The 14,992-nt window shown below is 42.9% G+C and overlaps 1 long non-coding RNA gene across 1 annotated transcript in view; it reads left to right on the forward strand.

The window, feature by feature from the left end:
• Positions 1-275: 275 nt before the first annotated feature.
• Positions 276-14,992, forward strand: part of LOC141553082 (uncharacterized) — a 36,631-nt gene continuing 21,914 nt past the window's right edge. The window contains exon 1 of the long non-coding RNA XR_012485273.1: positions 276-384. This is a non-coding gene — a long non-coding RNA (uncharacterized LOC141553082). The remainder of the gene's footprint in view (positions 385-14,992) is intronic.

Raw genomic sequence — 14,992 nt, forward strand, 5'->3', positions numbered from 1 at the left:
GAAAGGCTTCAGAAGAGGAAGAGGATTTGGGATGATGTGGGAGGAATGGTTCTGGGAATAATGAAATCCTAACCAAGGGCAAGAGTGCACCTAATGAGGGCATTTTCCCCAAAGATCTCGTGGATCTCATCAAGTAGGATCCAGATAAAAGGGGAAGAGGGAGAAACATGAACATAAATATCCCTGAATCACCAAATCATTGGACTTCCTACTTGGCAGAGACCTTTCTGGCCACCTGATCCAACCTAGATCTAAATGGGAGTCCACCTGATAATGATCACCTGGCTTCTGCCAGAGGACTTCTGATGAGGGGAGACAATCCCCCTTCGGGGAGCAGCTCAGAGGACTGAAGACTCACTGCTGGGTGTTCACTCGTAATCCTCTGTGAGTACCTTGAGAGATGTAATTGTTTCATTCCTTTTTTTTGGGGGGGTTTGTATCCTCAGGTTCAATCACAGTGCTAATAAGCTCCTCTTAGTTAATATCTGATTTTTATCCAGTTTTTCCTGACCTGACGTGCTCCCACTGGCCACTTTCTCACTTCTCTCCTCTCCTTGCTCCCCAGTCCTGTCCTTTTGGGGGCACAGTAGAGTCAAATTCACCTCCTGTGTGTTGGTTCTTCAGGCCCATGAAGAAGGCATGGGTATTCTCCCCCTGCTCCACTCTGCCTTCTTTTCTCCAGGCTAACAATGCCCTCCTATGGCAGAGGCTCAAGTACCTTCGCTGTCTTGGTTGCCTCCTCGGGCTGCTCTCCAGCTCACCCGCGGGCTTCTTTGTTGGAGATGGCCAGAAATAAACACAGTCCCCTGGATGAGCTCTGAATGCAGAGACAGAGACACTAGCACCTCCTGTACCCAGGAAGTTTGTCTCTCAGTAGAGCCCGAGGTCTTGTCAACCTCCTTAGCCACCACTGAGAGCCATCATGCCACTGGAGACAATGAAGTCACTTAAATGATTCCTGGCAAGTCACCTAACCTCTAACTGCTCCCAGAGAGCTAAGTCTACACCTTGGTGGACAAAGTTCTCTTTCTGAAAATTAAACGATCAAATTCATCCCTCCCCTCATTTATTTTGAGATTGTTCTTTTGTGGTTCAGTCATTTCAGCCACATCCAACTCTTTGTGAGCTCATTTGGGATTTTTTGGGCAAAAATCCTGGACAGATTTGTCATTTCCTTCTCCAGTTCATTTTACAGATGAAGAAACTGAGGCAGGAGGCAGCTAGGTGGCACAGTGGATAGAGCACCAGCCCTGAATTCAGGAGGACTCGAGTTCAAATCTGGTCTCAGACACTTAACACTTCCTAGCTGTGTGACCCTGGCCAAGTCACTTAACCCCAGCCTCAGAAAAAAGAAACTGAGGCAGACAGGGTGACTTGCCCAGAGTAACATCGCCAGTAAATATCTGAGGCCAGATTTGAATTCAAATCCTTTTAGCCAGAGTCTGCGCTTTAAATATTGCACCTCCCAATTGCCCTCTCTATTCTGATCCTCTACTTTAAACTTTTTAAGAGAAAATGTTTCTTAACTATGTATGAAGGGCTTGGTCAGAGGAACCTCTGATCCATTGGAATTCCCTGATTAATTTGATTTGGGCAGAAGCCTTAGTCTGCCATCAGAAAAATGCCTCCTTTTGTGCATCGTCATTCACCTTGTTTAGAGGAAAAACGATAAGGGCTGCTTGATTCTACTCAGTGGGTGTACTAGAGTCTGGTAAGTGGGACTGTCTTCAAGGCCATTGACTGTCTATAACACGAGAGGATGAATTATTGGGAGAGAATCTGCCCTTGTCCATAGTCTCTAAAAAGGGAGTTGATGGACCAGCTCGGGTTTTTTTTTTTCATTCCCCCCTTCTCCTTTTCTTTTGCTGCCAGAGGGGTCCCTGGGATGGATTTCTCCCATTTTGATCCGCAGAAGAACTAAATAGTGACGTACATCAGAAATATGTGACAGGTATCCACACAGGCTTGCTTATGGTCTGAGGGGGAGTTGCCAGCCTTAGAGATGGTAGCATCCAAAGCACTGATGGAGTTTCTACAGAAGCACATGGCAGAAACTGGCGTTCGGCTTAAGAGGGCAGTCTATGGACAATATTCCTAAATCTCCACTTCCTGGGCAGTATTGAGGAGGTGTTAAAGATCCCAGGCGATCTGATCCAGGGATTTCCTCTTCTAGCTGGAAAACGAATGTCCTTAGACAACATCAGGTTTAGAGATTATTTTATAGGCAAGGTCAAATGCCCAGGTTTGGGATTGCCAGAGTACAGAGAGCAGATTTTCTAGGCAGAGAAAAGGATCTCTTGGTGCAACATGCTTCTGAAAGAAAGGTCATTTATACAGGTCCTGCAGCTTAGAGGAACAAGAGATGTGGCCTTCTCCTCCCCCTTTCTCCCCAGTGACTGCACATTTTACAGTGAATTATTTGGAAAATGTCCATCTAATTAGAGGACATGTAACTTGTTTCCCTGTTCAATAGCACCAGAACATAAACTCTTACCAGAGAGACTTCTGACCTATTTAGAAGCCTTATGGGTTTTCTCCATTATAAGCTTCTGAGGGCTCTTTGCATTTTCTGTGGATTGGGATAAAGATTTCTGTGGATTGTCCTACTTGAAGTATAATTTAAAACGTTATTGCTATCTTTTATTTTTATATTATCTACATTTCCCAATATAAACTTTCCCCTTCTTCCCAAGAGAGCCATCTCATCTGAGAAAGAGTAAAAAAGGAAAGGAAAAAATTCAAAGAATTGCTAACAGCATATGGATACATGAACGAGAAACCATTTATTATGTGCTTACCACATGCTAAGCACTGCCTAGTGTCCCACATCCATAACCCCCTCCCTCTGCAAAGGAGGCAGGAGGTGCATTTTCTCATCTCTTCTTTGTGAAAAAGGCAGGCAGGTAGGAAAAATGACAAATGTCGGAAGGGATGTTGAAAAATCAGGACATTAATATACCATTGCTGGAACTGTGAACGGATCCAACCATTTTGGAGAAAAATCTGGAATTGTGCTCAGAGAGTTATAAAACTATATACCCTTTGAGCCAGCAATACCCCTATTAGGTCTGTTTCCTAAGATGATGAGAGAAAAAGGAAAAGAACTTTTATGTTCTAAAATATTTATAACAGCTCTTTTGTGGTGGCAAAGAACTAGGAATTGAGGGAATGCCTGTCAATTGGGGATTGGCTGAACAAATTGTGGTGTGTTTGTAATGAAATACTACTGTGCTACGAGAAACGGGAAGCTGATTGAGTTTGGAAAAACCTGTAAAAGTTTCATGAAATAGTGCCTAGGAAAATGAGCAGCATCTAGAGAGTGTTCTACACAGTAACAACAATATTGTTCAAAGAATAACTGTGAAGAAGCAATTTGTTCTGAGTTTTATACTCACACCAACTACAGTGGACCTCTGAAGGAAGATATTATCTGCATCCAGAGAAAGAATTGATAAAGAGAAGCACGTACTGTATGGTTTTACATATGCTGCTAAAGCTGGGTCCCATAGTGCTCTTCTCCAGTGTGGCATGGGGTGAGAAAGAGGGAGATAGTTAGGAAATTAAAATATAATTTAAAAAGAAATTTTTTTTCCTGAGGCTGGGGTTAAGTGACTTGCCCAGGGTCACACAGCTAGGAAGTGTTAGACACTTGTCTGAGACTGGATTTGAACTCAGATCCTCCTGAATTCAAGACTGGTGCTCTTTCCACTGCACCACCTAGCTGCCCCCAATTTAAAAAGAAATTAAAAAAGAAAACTACCTTCAAAAAAGAAAGACATGGCAGGCAGACAAAGAGGCAAGCAGCCAACATTCATTAAGCACTCGTGAGATGCCGTTTTGGTCATCATGATTGCACGGACTTCAGTTTTTGAGATATTTTGTTGTTATTTTAATTTATCTTGTTATTGTCCCTATGTATGTTGTTTTTTTGGTTCCGCTCAGTTTAGAATTAACTTTCACTTAATTCATATAATTCTCCCCATGATTTTTTGGAGTTCTTTATATTCATTCCTTCTCATGACTCAGTGATAGTCTTTTAGAGTTAAGAACCACAATTTGATATATACTCAGAGATAGGACTATGGGAACTAAGTGTGGAGGACAACGTAGCATCTATACTTTTTCTGTTGATGTTTGCTTGCATTTTGGTTTCTTTCTCAGGGTTTTTTCCTTCTTTACCTGATTTTTCTTGTGTAGCAAGATAACTGTATAAATATGTTTTTTTTTTATTAGATAAAGAAAGTTTATTTTACTGAAATGAAAGAAATAAAAGATGTAAAGTAATTCAACAAACTTCAATGTAAAAGATATATTTTTAAAAGTTGTAACAAAATATTTTCAATTATTTCAGGCAATTTAAATTATATTATCCCACTCCCAATTTCTTTATAAATATGTAACATATTTAACATATTGGATTGAACATTTTAACATACTTAACATATTAGACTACCCGCCACCTAGAGGAGGAGGTGAGGAGGAGGGAAAAATTTGGATCAGAAAATTTTGCAAGGGCCAATGCTGAAAAATTACCCATGCATATATTTTGTAAATAAAGAAGCTTTAATAAACCCCCCCAACATGATTCATATGGAAATCTGTAAAAATATATGTACTATACAACCTAAATAAATATAATTAAAATAAAAATATACAAATCAAAAGAAAAAAAAGAAAAAAAGAAAAGATCTTGTCAGCTCAAGTGACCAGTGGTCACATTTATTGGCAATTTATATCTTTATTAATAAATAGATTATGCTTGGAATTTTTTTAAAAAAAGAATATTAGCTATGAAATACAAGCTAATATCTTTCAATGCTGAAGAATTATCAGCATACTGAAAAAAACTACACTTCTTTCTGTTTCCTTTTTATTTTGTTTTCACGGTTGCCTATGTTAATAAATAAACTATATAGTTAATTTTAAAAAAAAGAACCACAATTTGTTTAGTCATTCTGTATGCAGTGGACTTTCCTTTGGGTCTGACTCCTACAAAAGGCTACAATGAAAGCTTTCGTGTGTATAGGGCCCTTTGACCTCCTTGAGAACAAATGCCCAGCCGTGAGATCTCTATAAAAGGGCCTGAAATTGTAAGTAACTTTTTAAAAGTGCAATCTTGTAATGGTTTTTAGAATATTGGATCAATTCACAGCTCCACCGATATTTGTTCAGGTCACTGCCTTTTCACAACCCTCCTATGTGGATGATGTGATTATGATTCCCATTACTGTTAATATGATTATTTTTGCCTTTCTTGCTAGTTTGTTGGGTATGAGAAGAAGCCTCAAAGATGTGTTGATCTACTTTTCTCTTATTTGTATTGGAACAATCCTTTTGGTGACTGATAACATTTGTTTATCCCTGGGAGTATGGCTCATAATTTTCTCTATATTCGTTATCTAGAGATTCTTATCAGTCATTTGATGCGATCTTAGTGTTTTTTTTTTCCTTTGATAGTCAACTTCCCTTTATATTCTAGAGTTACATTAGTGTTGTTTGTGTGAAATCTTTTCCATTTCATGTAATTGAAATAATTTCATCCTTTGGGTTTGACTCTGACTCTTGTTTCATTCAGAATTTTCCCTCTAGCTATAGCTACAGAAGTTCACTGATCAAGTCCAAGGGAATCAAGGTGGCTCAATGAATAGAGCACTATCCCTTGCGTTTAAATTTGGCCTCAGATACTTGCTAGTTGTGTGACCCTAGGCAAGTCAATTAACTTTTGTCTGACTTAATTTTTTAATCTGTAAAATGGGGGTAGTAATGGCAATTACTTCCCAGGATTGTTGTGAGAATGAAATGAGACAAAGGGCTTAGCCAACTATAAAGCACTAGAAAAGCGCTAGTTAAGATCATTGCTTTTTTTATGGTATGCTCTTTAATCACTTCATGATCAGTTTTGGACACTATCGATTTTAAGTTGATTTTCTAATCAAATAACTACTTTCCAGTTTCCTCAGAAATTCTTTTCAAACAGAAAGTTATTGACTGAATATCTGACTTTTTGATGTTCATCAAACTGGGTGAGCTCAATTGTTTCTGATTCTTCCTCATGTAGTCTGGTCCACAGATCTACTTGTCTGATTTTTGACTTATATCAGAGAATTTTGATCATTCCCACTCAGAGCCAGGGTCAGACACAACTGAACGGCAGCACTTCCAAGGGCCACTGGAAGGCCGGAGGTTCTCTTTACTTCCTGGCTACTCCCTCTATTCTTTCAGTCCTCAAAGTCCTTGAAATTTTGAACAAATTAAGCATATATGTATATGAGTGTACACATGTATGTATGCTTTTTGTGTTTTTAAAAAAGCATCTCCTGAGTAGTTTGAATGGTGTAATATTAAATCTGGACATTGGATTGAAATGGTTATGTGCTTTTTATATATTTTATATTAGTGCTGCTCAACTCTGAACAATAGCCATCTCTCCAATTATTTATCTTTTATTTCTTTAAAGAATACTTTGTTAATAAGAGGAGTGCACTCTCCAGACTTCCTGTGGAACCTCAACTTGTCTTGACCATTTGGGTGCCTAGGGGACAGTTACTACTTGTCTCCTCCGAGTTTAGGGATAGCGCTGTGGGGCTGGGCTTCTCTTTCTATATTTGTACTACATGTAAAACAAGAGCCTCCCCTTGTGTGTTTTTCCCTGTGATTATCAATCATTATCAATTAATCAGCCAGAGTGCACTAGATTCTGACAATGATTTTTACTATGGAAGTATATCACTATGGGAGTATATTTTAATATGGAAATATATTTACTGTGGGAGCATCTCCTTAAAGCTGGCAATACACTCTCTCATCTCATACCCAGAGTTCAGGGGGGATGGGCTAAACCTTAAAGCACATGATGTGGCAACAGGGTCACAGTTCATGGAAGTCTCTTTGCCAGACTCCTCAATCTGTGTCCATGGACATGATGTTTCTTTTTTGCTGCTTCCTGATTGAGTCCAAACCTGTCTTTCTTCACCATAACCAGCCTGTCCTTGGCTTCTGATGCAGATGTTAAGGCTAGCCACTTCTGTCCTGGGGACAGTTCTAGAGTGCTCATGGGAAATCTAGAATCCTCCAAACCTTTGAAGCTTTCACGGTCCTCTTCTGGTGGGGTCAGTGGGGAAGGATGGGGAAGGGGAAGCTGAGATCAAAACTAGGAACTCTCCTTTTCCCAATAACTGCTGAGTGGTTCCTTCCCAGAGGCTTAGTGAGGAGGCTTCCATCCTAGCCTCTGCAGATGTTATCACCAATCAGAGCAGACTTTCTCTAACTCTTTATGGAAATGCTTTTGGTTGATTTGATTTACTTGAGAAATAAGCTTTCTTGGCTAAAGTCTCACCATATCACTTCCTTTAAGAAAGATGGTCTAACTGATACATTGTTGGTGGAGTTGTGAAAGAATCCAGCCATTCTGGAGAGCAATTTGGAACTATGCCCAAAAAGTTGTCAAACTGTGCATACCCTTTGACCCAGCATTGCTGTTATTGGACTTATATCGCAAAGAAACACTAAAGAGCGGAAAGAGACCTGTATGTGCCAAAATGTTTGTGGCAGCTCTTTTTGTAGTAGCTAGAAACTGGAAGATGAATGGATGTCCATCAGTTGGAGAATGGTTGGGTAAATTATGGTATATGAAGGTTATGGAATATTATTGTTCTGTAAGAAATGACCAGCAGGAGGAATACAGAGAGGCCTGGAGAGACTTACATCAACTGATGCTGAGTGAAATGAGCAGAACCAGAAGATCGCTGTACACTTCAATGCTGTATGAAGATGTATTCTAATGGAAGTGGATATCTTCAACATAAAGAAGAGCCAACTCACTTCTAGTTGATCAATGATGGACAGAAACAACTACACCCAGAGAAGGAACACTGGGAAGTGAATGTAAATTGTTAGCACTACTGTCTATCTACCCAGGGTACTTATACCTTCGGAAGCTAATACTTAATGTGCAACAAGAAAATGGGATTTACACACATATATTGTATCTAGGTTATATTGTAACACATGTAAAATGTATGGGATTGCCTGTCATTGGGGGGAGGGAGTAGAGAGAGGGAGGGGATAATTTGGAAAAATGAATACAAGGGATAATATTATAAAAAGAAATTACTCATGCATATATACTGTGGAAAAAAATTCTAAAAAAAAACAAAAAAAGAAAGATGGTCTAATAGGCTGACTCACTGATTGCCCCCCTTCAAGGTTTATGTATCTTGCTAAGACTTAGTAAATTGAGTTCCAAATATTTTATACACACAAAATGCATTTATCACTAACTGTAGGATCTAAGGACCAAATCTTAATTGGGTTTGGAAATTGTCTTGGAGTAGACTTTTGGGGCAAGGAGGGGGCATGACAATCCAAAGCGTAATCAGACTCTTTTGGGGTCTAAGCTTGGGCTCAATCTGTGTGAGGTCAGATCTTTGGAGGTCTCTTTCATCTTGTATTTCATTAAAAAGGGAGATGCTGCTTTTGGAACTAGAGGACATTGCCTCGATTCATGGCTATATGTCCATGTATATGTATGGAAATTGTCTTGGAGTAGACTCTTGGGGCAAGGAGGGGGGCATGACAATCCAAAGAGATAATCAGAATCTTTTGGGGTCAGCCTCTAAGCTTGAACTCAATCTGTATGAAGTCAGATCTTTGGAGGTCTCTTTCATCTTGTATTTCATTAAAAAGGGAGGACGCTGCTTTGGGAACCGAAGGACATCGCTTCAATTCATGGCTATATGTCCTGGGACAAATCATTTGGGCAAACCCATCTCTGGATGGGTTTTGCTCTTAATCTCTGACTCTCTGGTCCCAAGCCAGCCACCACAGAGAGGAGCAGCCATAACAAAGGGAGGAGAACAATAATGAGGAAACCCTGGATAATATATTCCATTGACACCAATAACCAGGGAGGAGAATAGCCTTCATCTTCTTAGCCTTGAGCATCTATATAAAAGGGCACCGAATATAGGTAATAAAGTCAGCATCTTGTTATATTATTTGGAGGAAGGCACAGAAAACATCCACATTGCATAGTCCCAGAACACAAAGCTAGGAACAATCACTTACATGTTGGATGACCATCGCACTCCAAAAGAGCCTTGACAGGCTGGTGCCTGGAGCTGAGACTAGTAAGGTGAAATTCAGAGGGGATGAATGTCAAGTCTTATACTTGGGTTCAAAGCATCCATGTCACAGGTCTAAGGTGGCACAAACTTATTCCTTTAAAGGGATTCGGAACCATATTTATTGTTATTCTATCTGATCCGATGTTAACACTGGGATGAAATTAAGCAGCAAAGAAAGTATTCACCATTTTTGTTAGCCAGTTAATCCACAACCATAGCATTCTCCCAATTATCACAGAGCTCAAGTAATTTTTTTCTTTATGAAAAAGCCTATTAAGCATTTTAAGCATGAGTCTCTCCTTGGACAATTAAAAAAACCACATTGGCTTTTCACAGTTCTTTACGTTGAAGACATTAAAAAAACCTGTAATTAAGATTGCTGTTATGGAAAAAGCAAAGGATGGTGGTTCCCGTCATAAAATGTTATGTTGTTTACTCAAACAGTAGCTATCCCCATAAAATCCTATTGATTTCCCAGTGGGGTCCTGAAGGGACATTGGCTATGCTAGACATCACACTGATTCCTCACTTGGGAGGGAACATGACTTCCCCATGAAAGACAGATCTCAGGATTTTGCCTTTCTAGCCAGGCTACATGAGAGGAACCTTCTCCTCACAGTCGGGACCTGGTCCTTCACAGGAGGGAGAGCTGAGGGAACTTTAGCCATGATGCTCTCCCTTGGAAGATGGGGATCCTGAGGCCCAGAGATGAGGAGGCTCATGGGATTGTCCATATAGAATCAGAGAAGACCTTGAAAATCCCATTCCATCCTCTCATTTTTACAGGTGAGGAAACTGGCCTTGGGGAGGTAGATAAGTCACACGGGGGGTGGGTGGGAGACCTTCTATTCTGGCTCCCCTCCAATATTTCCCACGTCTCTTGTTTGTCTTTATGGTCTTGACGCAAGCAACTCAAAAAGACGACTCTTTCAAAGGTCGGACATGTCTGAAACATCACCCCATGTCTTGTGTCCACACTGAGGAACTCGCCGAAGTGCCGAATTCCCCAGGAAAGGGAGGCTATTGCAGCGGGGATGTGCGTTCAGGACAAAGATGGGGTGGGAGCAGAGGGATTACTTCCCCCAAAGGTGGCTCTTCATCGTTACAAAGGTGCCCTTTGTTGCTACGGAAAGAAGCGAGGATGAGATGTTGGAACAGGCTCTTGGCGGTGAGTCTTTGGGCTCTGCCAGTGAAAGAGTTGACTAAAAAGAGTCTCCTTGCAGATTGGGGCCACCTTGGGGAGTGCCATATTCAGCAAAGCCCAGCTTAATAACACAGCCATTTACCTGAAGGTTTCAGGGGGGGACACCGTGGCTCCTCCTGGGGTGAATAACAATGGACTCTTTCACAACATGGCCCCCCGCACGTGGGCGGAGGAATCCAGTGTCTGGCTGGGAGACAATGCCATTATATAACGAACACCCCGGGAAGTGGTGTGGGTTTCTGCCTTCTTTGCTAATTGTCTTTTCTGAGCACAAAATGATGGGGATGAGGTCAACTGGTGGCTTTTGTTTTAAAGTTGCTTTCTAGGCCCCTTGCCAGCTATTTCTGACCCAACTTGTTGATACGTGGAGGGAGGTGGAGAGGAGGAGACGGTTGGATATTGGCTGACCCTCCTACTTTGTCCCTTGGGAATGGACTCCCCCAGGGTCCCGTGGATGGCCGAGAGTTGGTATCCAGGAGCTTTTGGACAGGTAGATTGGCTTGTTCTATCCAGAACTGGAGACAGTGGCCAATGGCTCAACACACAGCCTCAAGGACCTTTCCATCCTTATGGGCAAGAAAGTTCTCTCTCCCTGAGAAAAAGCCCTTTCTGTGTCTGGCTAGACCAACCCAGGAAGGTGTCAATAGACTGCCCGGAGCAAGAGGGCATGGCAATGGCTCAGCAGCAAGGAGGCAGCCAAACATATCCACGAGCAGTTTTACACCACAGCAACCAGTTCCTGTGTTCAAAAAGGGTCTCGGGCTCCATGGCGTGGTCCAGTCCTTAAGTCATCTTGAACAAGGCTGGACTGTAAGTGATGTGTGCAGGGGCTGGAAAATGTGGGGTCTAGTTCACATAAAAACTGGCCTTTTAAAGGCAAGTAGCTTCCATACTGGAAGGAAGACTTGCCAGAGAGGCAAAGGACCCCTCTTCAAATGCTGGCCCCACAAAGTAGTCTCTCTGTGAGCTTGGGCTTTGAATCTTGCCTTCTGGGCCTATTTTCCAATGTGCAAATGAGGGAGCTGATCTGAATTCTGGGTTTTTTCTGGTCTGGCATTCCTTGCTCAGTGTTTTAAAATCCCATCCAGCTCTTTCTGATTTTTCCTGTTATAGAAGATGAAAAATAGAGGGGACCTTTGGGGCCATCTATCCCAACACCTACATAAGGAATCCTTTTTATTCTCATAACATACCCGGCAGGCAGCTGGCTGGCTTCTGCCTGACATCATCCAGAGAAGGCCAGCCCCCTCCCTTCGGGCAGCCCACTCCCCTTGGAGACAGATGTCTTCCCCACATCCCCTCTGAGTTTGCACTTTTGCTGCTTTAGACCTGAGTTCCCAGTTCTTCCCTTTAAGTCAAACAGAACAAAGCTAATTCTCTACTTGATATCGTTCCACATATTCGAAGAGAGCTCCCATACTCCTTCAGTCTTCTCTTCTTTGTGTTTGACATACCTGATGTTTTCAACTAATCTTTGTAAGTCAATGACAGAAGTCCTTCCCTATCGTGGCTGGCCTTCTCTGGGCTCTCTGCAGTTGGGCAGTGATCCCCCTGAAATCTGGGGCCCAGAGCTTACCACAGTGTTCCAGATGAGGTCCAAGCAGGGAGTAAGCCAAAGGGATGATGACTTCCCTTCTCTTGGAAGCTAAGGCAGAGTAAGCTCCCATGGGCCTTCATGGCCACCATCTTGGCTGGGCTCCCATTGAACTTGTGGTCATTCCTGTTCTCTCACACATCTCTGCTGTTTTATACTGGGGAAGAGGACTCTTCGAAATTAAGTGGTACATGGAGGTAGAGCCAAGATGGCGGAGCAGAGTCAGGAAGTTAAGTGGTAGACTTAAGCCAAAGCCGGAACCTGCCAAAATCCTTTTGCATCCTTCCTCTGTCCTTCCATGGGTTAGTTGTCCCTTCCAGTTTAGTGTCATCTGAAAGTTTGATGGGCAAGCCATCTATGCTTTTATTCAAGTCACAGACAAAAATGTCAAGGAGCAGAGGGTCAGGCAAAAATCCCTGGGACACTCAGAGAAGAATTGCAGCCACATGGACAGCGAACCATTAGCAAGTTATCTTGGAGTCAAGATAATCAACCGGTTCTGAATCTGCTGGATTGTATTATTGGCTAATCTAAAATGTGTCATCTTCTGAACAAGAACAATGGGAGTTTCTTTATTATCTCCTGTGATAGCTAGGTGGGACAATGGCTAGAACACTGGGTCTAGACTCAGGAACTACGCTCCGACTCTTACTGTGTGACTTTCAGCAAGCCAATTCACCTCAGCAAGCCTTCGTTTCCTTAACTATAAAATGGGGGTGATAATAGCACTAATGTCCCAGGGCTGTTGTGAGATAATATGTGCAAAGTGCTTGGCAAATGCTTTATACATGCTTCTTCTTCTTCTTCTTCTTCTTCTTCTTCTTCTTCTTCTTCTTCTTCTTCGTCGTCGTCGTCGTCGTCGTCGTCGTCGTCGTCGTCGTCGTCGTCTTCTTCTTCTTCTTCGTCTTCTTCGTCTTCTTCGTCTTCTTCTTCTTCTTCTTCTTCTTCGTCTTCTTCGTCTTCTTCGTCTTCTTCTTCTTCTTCTTCTTCTTCTTCTTCTTCTTCTTCTTCTTCTTCTTCTTCTTCTTCTTCTTCTTCGTAGTAGTAGTAGTAGTAGTAGTAGTAGTAGTAGTAGTAGTAATACTATTGCCAGAAGTTTTGCTAAAATCTAGGTAAAGTATCTCTACAGCATTCCCTTCACCTCCTGGCTTAGTAGTCCTGTCAAATAAAGGAAATGGGCTCGTGCGGCATGATTCACTCTTCTCGAAACTTGCTCGAATCAACAAAAAAATTGGGGAGGGGTCAGAGGGGCTCAGTGGAGGGATGGGAGATCTTGGATGGGAGCCCTTGCCCCCAGCTCCGCCACAGACCACTCTCTGTCACTGTGGCCAAGTTTCTGCCATGTTGGCACCTCAGTTTCCTTTTCTGTGAAATGAGGGGGTTGCTTAAATGATCACTTCCTGCTCCAAATCGACGCTCCTAGAGCTGGAGCGGAATGATACTAAGTCTCCAAATCAAGGAAGGGGCAGAGAGGTGACCAGCTAGGTTTTCTTTCACAAATTCAGGGGGGAAAGCAAGGCCCTTCAGTAATAGCATAAGAAGTGTGTGTGTGTGTGTGTGTGTGTATTAACTTATACACCCACAGAAATCCTACAAAATTCACATATATACATACATATATTTAGGTGTTTTATTGAGGACAATGTCACTTGACCCCTTTAGCTCCAGTTTCTGGGCTGGGGAAGGGCAGTAATGGAGAACGGGGCCAGAAGGGGAGGAGGGCTTTCCACAGCCCAGCAGTGAGGGGGCTTACTTTGCTTCTAGGGGGACACAGGGAGCCACCGGGGTCCGTTGGGATCATCGCATCAGATCCATCTTCGGCAGCAAGACAAAGCTGAGGCGTCTGGGGAAGCTTTCGGCCGGGGAGGGGGTTTGGAGTCAGTTTTTACTTTCCCTCTCTGAGGTCCACAAAGGCAGAGCGAGTGTCTTTCCCTTCTCCAAATGGAGCCCAGGGCTCTTCTCTCAGCACACAGTAGGGATACACTGATGTTGGCTCAATGAACAGACCTCTTATTTACTAGAATCTCAGTTGCAGAATGTTACAGTCAGAAGGAATCTTAGAGACCTCCTAGCTCTGTCTTTTCCCCTTACCCAGCAAGGGAGGAAGCCCAGAGAGAGGCAGTAGTTTGCCTAAGTTTACACAGCGCGCCGTAGGCTAAGCCCTGGTGGCCCGGACAGAGGCATTCTTGAGCATCTTCCTCCGTGACCCGAGCTGGGGTCATGTGACTTCCCGTGCCCTCCTTCCTCCTTTCCCTCACCCATGGACGGCCCCCTTGGCTCCTCCTGTACATTCTTCATCTCTGCGGGCAGAGCTGGGGGAGGAGGGAGCGCTCACAGGAGGCCCACTTGGACACTTCTGCAGATATTCAGTCCTGCTTTTGACATTTCCAAAATCACTTGAACATGCTCAGTTGGAAGCTTCCAGTGGTTTTGCCTCCAAGGTCAAGCCTGGGCCCAGGACTTTCCCAATCCCTGCCAAGCTTCCTAAAAACCAGGAAGGGCTTGGGTCACTCACCAGGCACCAGGTACTGCAGTGGTTTGCCCTTTCCTCCTTCCTTGTGTCCCCATTCTACAGACGAAGCAACTGATGTAAATAGGAGTTAAATGACTTGTCCAGGGTCACACAGCTGGCCCTACCCCCTCTTATGCCAAAGGAGGCTGGGAGCAGATGTAGACAAAAGCAGGAGCTCATCAAGGTCTGAGGTCTGAGGATGAATAGAGTGAAGAAAGAAAGAGGGAGGCAAGTGGACCTGTGGCTTTGGGGGAGTAGGCAAGGATTCTCCTGAATACCTGCCTCTTCCAGGGAGCCCTCCCAGGCTTGAGATGGACCAATGGAAAGGGCTACCTCTCTGTGATGGGCTGAGTCCCTAAGAAGGCAGGAGGTTCTTCTTTCCACTTTGAATACAGACATGTTTGGTTTTTGATTTGTTCAGTATTAGAACCTAGAAATGAGAACCCAGAAGTCAGAACCTAGAACAAGGCTCAGAACATGTGCGACATTAGATTGAATTAAATGAATTTTTTTTTTTTTTGAGGCTGGGGTTAAGTGACTTGCCCAGGGTCACACAG

The sequence above is a fragment of the Sminthopsis crassicaudata genome, chromosome 2 (assembly GCF_048593235.1).
Source record: "Sminthopsis crassicaudata isolate SCR6 chromosome 2, ASM4859323v1, whole genome shotgun sequence".
NCBI classification, from domain to species: domain Eukaryota; kingdom Metazoa; phylum Chordata; class Mammalia; order Dasyuromorphia; family Dasyuridae; genus Sminthopsis; species Sminthopsis crassicaudata.